This window comes from Gadus chalcogrammus, chromosome 10 (genome assembly GCF_026213295.1).
Source record: "Gadus chalcogrammus isolate NIFS_2021 chromosome 10, NIFS_Gcha_1.0, whole genome shotgun sequence".
Taxonomy (NCBI): domain Eukaryota; kingdom Metazoa; phylum Chordata; class Actinopteri; order Gadiformes; family Gadidae; genus Gadus; species Gadus chalcogrammus.
The window spans coordinates 13,956,515-13,964,306 of record NC_079421.1 but is presented as its reverse complement, the minus strand read 5'-3'; positions in this window follow the sequence as shown (position 1 = coordinate 13,964,306).

Below are 7,792 nucleotides of genomic sequence, written 5' to 3'. Positions count from 1 at the left end.
ACGACGAGTGGTATCAACTAGTGGTCGAGAAGGAGGAAACAAGAAAGTGCAATTAGACGGATGGGGTACTTCAGTGCCATTAAAAGGTGTCTATTGGCTATGTGGCCCAATCACTACCTTACGACTTGCTTCAAGGAATAAACCATTATAGGGGGGGGGGGGGGGTTCTGTTATTGGAAAATATTGTACGACAGGGGGATAACGCAGCCTAGAAAAAGCTGAGGTATATTATTTCATTTACATTATATAGCTTAGGTTTATTTAGCTTATAGCACTGTTACTAACAATTATTTGTTACTTTCATGTCTATCATTTCTGCATTCGAATAATCAGCTGAAATTTGACATTAATCTTGTATTTTAGTGCAAATTTGATTTGATATTAAGGTTTCTATAAAGATACATGAAACATCAACCTCCAAACTAAAATATGAAAAAAAAATATCCAGAGTTACTATACATATAAAATTAGAGGCATAGGAAATCCATCCTTATGAATACTTGGTTTCTCTGAAATATTTGCACCAACGGCAAGACACTGAAATGATTGCATTGAAATATAACTCTCTTAGTGGCTAGCAATTTTCAAGTCCCACAAAATGTTTTTCGATAGGTATCCAAAAGGAATTGCACTGAACGGCACTCAAGAAAGGTACGATGATGGTTATTAAAGCACACACTGTCTACACCATGAAAATGGACTTTGTTCGAGGCAGGGAAAATGTCTAGTAAAGGGCCTTTAGTCCAAAAATCACACTGGTATTTTAAGCACATACAAATGGGTTTGATTGATAATGTATTTTGAGTGTGTGTCTACGTTTGGACATGTGTTCGTGGAGTGTTTATGGATGACCACCTAGAATGCAGCGATTCATCTTAAGTGAACTTAAGGAAAGAGAATGTACCGTTGGTATTTCCACCCATCACGACACAATGTTTAGCTATGCATAACTATACCACCCTTAAAACTATTACATCTCTATTCTTTATTCCTATTTTAAATCATCTAATATCGTCGTTGTTACCATAAAAGGCGGCAGTCCAATGGAAGTTCGCACATAATAACTGGAATTGGAGTAAAAATAACTGGCGGTCAGTTCCTCACAGCTGCTCCGGGCTAGCCTCCCTCCTCAGTGTTCCCAGAGCAGGAGAGCCTCGCTGGGAGCCATCAGCTGTATGCTTCCCCGAGCTGGCCCACCTATCGCTGTGTCTCTGTGGCTCCCGACTAAAGGCTAACCCTCGGAGGCCTAACATCTGAGACCGAGGGTCCCACGAGGGTAGGGGATGACGAGGCTAGCCCTGCCCCTTGACTCAAGGCCTTCATTTGTTTTTTTGTGTTAAAGCAACCGTTCAAGCGACTGCTTAACAATAATAACAACTACACTTTCCCTGGAATGTTATTTCACGGTGTGTTGGTTAACATTTTGACAACTCTGGGCATAGGAACTCTGACAGCTAGCTCTAATTAATTGCTCACACGTTCTTGTTACGGTGCTGATGTGATACAGCAGGGACTATTGCTCACTTCATTGTAATGGATAAAGGGGACCCTATCGCCCTTCTAACAAACACAATTACATTGACTCTCGAAGTACTGTATGTGTCACTCCTTAAAATGTCTTTGTTTTGCTTTTTATTCTTTATTGTTAAGATGGACACAACTTAAAAAAGAAACATAACAATGAAACGATGGCGTCAATGCACTGAACTAGAGATGCATCGCGACGTCCCCTGGCTAATTCAGAATAGGCCAGGTGACGCGTGACCTTCTTTTTAGGCCACACCTACAAGGTGACGGTCACCAGCAAGGGGAAGAATCAATACGAGGCTCCAACAGGCACATCGTACCCTTATTGGATCATAAAACCTTGCAGTATTCCTTTAACCTCTGGTTGGAGCCATTCAATCACGGTGATGCTTGGTCTTGACTGAGGTTATGTTAGGCCGCACAGCCACAACATTGCTAATCATATCTGGTTGGCACTGTAACAGGGGTGACCCGGGATCCAAAGGAATGGTTCAATTATAATCACCCGAAGCTAGGCCTATACAAAGGTTAAATATGCTGTGCCAATTGGCTTTGCAGCAAAGCTAAGCTGAGGTGGAGAATGTTGAACTATTTAAGTCTGCTTTTTCCCTGGGGCAAAGAATTGATAAAACCTACATTGAAAACCACTGAACATATAAGTTTAAAATCCTCTATTGAAAGGACCTGAATGCTTCCTTTTTCTCGGTTCATTTCCATGTCCCTGAACCTATTACAACATAGACCTACAGAACAGCAGGACACCCTTGAATCCACAACCCACAATTGCCATCCGTTCAGCCGCTATAGGCCACCAATTGGAAAACAGCATGCACAATAAGACCCCACACACAAACACGACTGGGGAGTCCATTTGATTCAATGCGCTGATGTCAAAAAGGTGGCACTGACGGTAATCTCTTGCGTGTGTTCATGGTCTATTGATAAACGGGGCATTCTGGAGGCAACAAGCTGTTGTGCCGTGGGTTCCTGGAAATGTCAGCTCTCATCTGATATCAGCCATTCCCTGAATCGGTGCAGTCGTAGGAGAAACCACCAAAAAAAATGCTGCAGATTGGAGCGAGCAGCAGTTCGCCCTGGAGCTAAGTCTCTGGTTGAGTAAAGATATGGATACAGGGTTGGCATGTTTGCTTCCTGTCTCTGTCCTTCTCGCAGACATCTACCAATGGCTGGCAAGCGTTTCCACTGGTTGGCTTCCAACTGTAAACAAACTAGGCACCTGCTCAGAAGCAAAATTTCACCCCATCCCCCCCACCTCGCCAGAGGCTCAACGGTAAGACAGATGTGCCGTAGTAATTCAATTTTTTTTGGGTCAAATTGGTCAAACATATCACAAGTTCAACTTTCTTACTTTTGACTGTGTTTGTTCCATTTTTAATGCTGAAATTGCGTTGCAAAGTAGTGCAATTCCGCTCTTCGATAAATTATCGTTATGAGATACTTTATGATACATTAACTGTGATACATTCACTTCAATCAGTTTAAAGAAACAGGGCTTGCACAGTACAGAGTTACATGGAAATCAACACCTCCATTATGGAAGCATAGGAGCATTGAATATTCGTTAGTGCGTCAGTGGTAATGATTTTTTGGTCAATGTTTAGTAATTATTCACAAAATAATTTCTCGTCATTGGAAGACCAGTGTTTTTTAGTGTTTTTGAAACCGCCACAGCATTTATGAGGCGAGACGTATATAGCAAAACAAAGCTTTCATTAGCCTAGTTTACAGACATTCACGTTGATTTAGGATTTTACAGACATACAACTATCTTGAGTTCTCTTAATATGGTGCAGTATCGGCATTAAAGGAATACCATGATGCATTCAGATGTAACTACGAGCCCTATTGGAGACACTTCAGTTGAAAAAAGGGGTTAGCTTTATAATGACCACAGCAATGGGGCTTTAAGGGAAGGTGGAGGTATGTAAGAGTGGAAATCGGTCTGACGATGGCAATTAGCAATCAAAATACAGAGCAGCAGTGTAATCAGTAAAGGACCTCAGACAATCAGCCGTGGTTATTAGTCATTATGTGCTTAGTGAAAAAACCTTGGTTTCACTTAAGAGCTATGGGTGCTTGCATGTCAGCATGCAAGTCACACACTCATTTGCATACCTTCGTGTTTAACATTAGATCACACATCTATCAGTCAAAGGCAAGGGAAATTAGGGGAAAAAACTGTTAAAGTACGTGGGTGACTTGTTCAAATAGCATGCCACATTGACTGAACCTTTGAACAAGACTACACTGCCCCCTCTTGCTTTTAGAAAATGGTGCAGGCCTTAAAAATCATGAAACTGACCACGTAGTGTATTTTAAATCATATCAGAAATTACATCACTTGCACATGTAATGACATATAATTGCATCCGTAAACTAATGACCTATAATTGCCTCCGAAAGCCAAATATTACTTCCTATTTCAATTTCCGATAGTGCTTTCAAACCAACCCCACAAAATGCATTGTGTCTTTGTCCTGATATAACTTTGCAACACACACACACACACACACACACACACACACACACACACACACACACACACACACACACACACACACACACACACACACACACACACACACACACACACACACACTTAGTGCCCTACGTGTGAGTTACAGAACAGCCACGTAGACAGTACAGATTCTGATCCTATGTTAGTGTTATGTCATTCTCTCATGGGCACTTAGCGGAAGCAGTATAGCAGAGGGTATAGGCCTACGGTAGATATAACCAGATGTAACCAGAGCTGGCTCTGGAAAAGGACTTGACACTTGACGCTGTTGGAGAAATCAAGACATGTCAAGCTCTATGCAAACAAAGGAGAGATGTCGACAGCAAATGGCAAATGTAAAGGTCACCCATATGAGGAGATATAACGGATAGATTAACCTAAGACCACGTATTTGCATTGGATCAGAGCCCAGGAACAGTGGCTAGGGAACACCAAGGTGGTTTGAAATTATAATTTCCCTTTTGGTTGGATATATTTCTATGCCTTCTATAAATTTTACGATAGGGCTCAATGGAAAGAAGCTGAATACAGAAAGATAAATGCATGTTTTCTTGGTTTATAGACGATACAAGTATGCAAAAGCGGACGAAACTGAATCTGATATTCCCTTTAATCCCCCCTCCTCCATCAGCTTTATTAGTGCTGCCTCACTGCCCCGAGGCCGCTTGGCCAGAGAATACTTCACCTATCCCTGTCATTATGTCCCCATTGCTCTGGAGCTGTGGGACAATGGGGTAGAGCCACACACGTTGTCCATTGCCCCGGTTCACACTCAGCCTGCATCGCTGGGCAACACACCTAGTGAGCTGGGCTCACTGATTACCTAATTGTAGCTCATTAACCCCAGAGCAACCCAGGTCGTCTGTTGCAACTGCCCGCCTTATCAAAGAAGGCATTGACTTCAAAGATTTCATATTGTATCGTTTACCTTTGTGGCATTACATGACTAAGGCCATGAATGGGAAATAGCATTATGAAAATGGTGTGACAAGAGAAAGGATGTACATCACACAAGATAAACAAGGCAATCCCAAAAAGAATGGACACACAAAAAAATGTAATCGGCCTACTACTTTAGAGTCAATGAGTTTCACAGTCAATAGCTCCAACACTTGAATACTCTTATGAAAAATGGCTATGTCTCCAAAAAGAACATAAATCCTGTTGAAACACCAGTCATTGTGGGATGGAGCAAAGCCCTCCAAGAGACAGACGGCGGCAGCCGTATAATGTATAATGAACTCCTGGTTGTTGTTCGTCCTCTTAATGTGTTTCCCAAACTGTTAATGGACCTCATCAATCATATCTGCATCTCCCCTGCCTCAACCTGAGAGAACCTATCTTAATCAGATAACACTGTAAGGATTATATGGAAATACATAGGAAATAAATAACTTCCCCTGATTTAAATCCTCCTCCACGTTTTGATGGATTTCCCTTTAAAGCAGCCCAACATTCCCATTATAACAAGATGCCCATTCAGGTGCAAAGTGGCCTTCAAAACATTCATGCAGGGAAGGTTTTGGAATGCCTATTCCAGAATTGACCAAGGCTCAATATTGCACATTACCATACCAGCTGCGGTACTTCTGTAGGTAATTGCTCTTGCCACCGTATATCATTAGAATCGCCATTTTGTTTGTGTCATACAGCTGCTGTGGTCAACAGTAAGTGCCTCGCCACTCTCCTTCGTGAAATTAAGTGTGCACCCAGCGGGCATACGTCCAGCAGAGGACATCGTGCAACACACAACACACCGTAGTGAGATCCTCAGGTGTTAAAAGTCCTACCACACCGAGCCATTTAATTGATTCACAAACCTCTTCCTCTCAGTAGCATTGACTGGACTGGGTGATCATCTGAAGCTGGGATTGTGAAAGTAGAGATCTGTGTGTGGGTTTGTGTGTGTGTGTGTGTGTGTGTGTGTGTGTGTGTGTGTGTGTGTGTGTGTGTGTGTGTGTGTGTGTGTGTGTGTGTGTGTGTGTGTGTGTGTGTGTGTGTGTGTGTGTGTGTGTGTGGGGGGGGGGGGTTGCATATATATATTAAAAATGTAATGGATTACTATAGTATAATATAATATTAAATACTTAAAAAGGAAATTAGATAAACATATTTTGACAAATTATGCTGTTGACAGAGTTCCACATGTCTGTGTGAAAGGTTATGTCACAGAATTAGTCTTTTAATGAGTAGCCTAACATTCATTACTAGTGAACTGGGGTTTAAAATATGGGAGCAATCAGTTCATCAATGAGTCACTGCTCGATATAGAGCCAATCATAAGAAGATGGGGAGTGTGTTCGGACTGGGCTGGTTTAAGCAGCTATCTTCCACACAGACTTCTGTCTTTTTTTTTGCTAGGATTTCTTTTCGCAGCTGGCAGTCAAGAACATTGACAACCATTATGTTTAACAGTTTTGTGCATCCACCAGTCTACCATTGGATCCACCGGGAGCGGAATGATATTTGATATTGTCCAAATGGATTTTATATTAATACCCATATATTCATGTTTTTGTTTTGTTCATTCATGCTTGTTTTTTTGTTTACAATTCCATGGTCTAAAAAATGTTAAATAGGGTCGCCAGATATGGTGAACACCATAGGGAGCCACAATATTTCCTCCTTGGAAAATATCACACCCTCCCTATGGAAGGGAGGGTGGGAGCCACCAGGAGGAAATATTTTATGCTACCCCTGGGTGGCACTATCCATTCATTTAGATTCTACATTAATATTATTATTAATATTATTTAATATTATTAATATTATAAAAAATGCAACAATAAAATGTGTCAAGAAAGTGGATATGAGGAATTTGAGTATATTGGCACCAATTTATTTTTTGGAAATGTCAGTCAAAAACACTGGCTAATCGTGATATTTTGAGCCTCAAATATTAATGTTAGCAACAGTAATATGGCAGATGTAGATGTTTTGATTGCAAACTTGAGCTTCTGTGTAGTTTTATGAATGAGTTTTAATGTGTTCATAATGTCAACCCAAATACCGTATTGTCCATGACAACCAAACTAGCAGTTACAAGATTCAACATTCACGAGTGTATCATTACAAACTGACACAACGGAAAATATATAAACCAAAATATATAAAAGAACAAAAACATTATGATAAGTGCATTTGCTATTCAAATGATTGATTGGTAGCCTACCAGAATATTTGCTGAAAGTGTAGCAATAGAAAGGTCTATATAAGAAGTAGTAAAGTTTGCATGGTAACACAAAGACAAATGCCACTTCCGACAGTAATTGCCTCGTTCAACCCAACAAGGTTCAACTCCTGCAAACTGCACCTTTGGACTCATTATGAAGGACATTGTGATCTATTCACACCGCGGTTTCAGTTGCAGGGGTTCAGTTTTGTTGAGGGGGTCTAAACTGAATTAAGCATGCGCTCATCTCTGAGAAGTATTGATTCAATGTTTTTTTTTATGCAGTTGAATTAAGGTTTAAATTGTATTTTTAGCCCTGAATAAATAACAGATTACCTAAGGGCATGGCCGGTATAGCTAATGTTCGGCTGAGAAGGGCTGACACAATAAGTTACAGATTGTGCCTGAGGGTAGAGAAGTATGTTTAAATGCCATTTCCAAATGCATTCCTCCAATATACTTTGTGTGAAGGTAAATATTTATACTATTACTTATGAGTGTGTGTATGCATGTCTGTGTGTATGTATGTGGGCAGTGTTTCATTCAATGCTCAA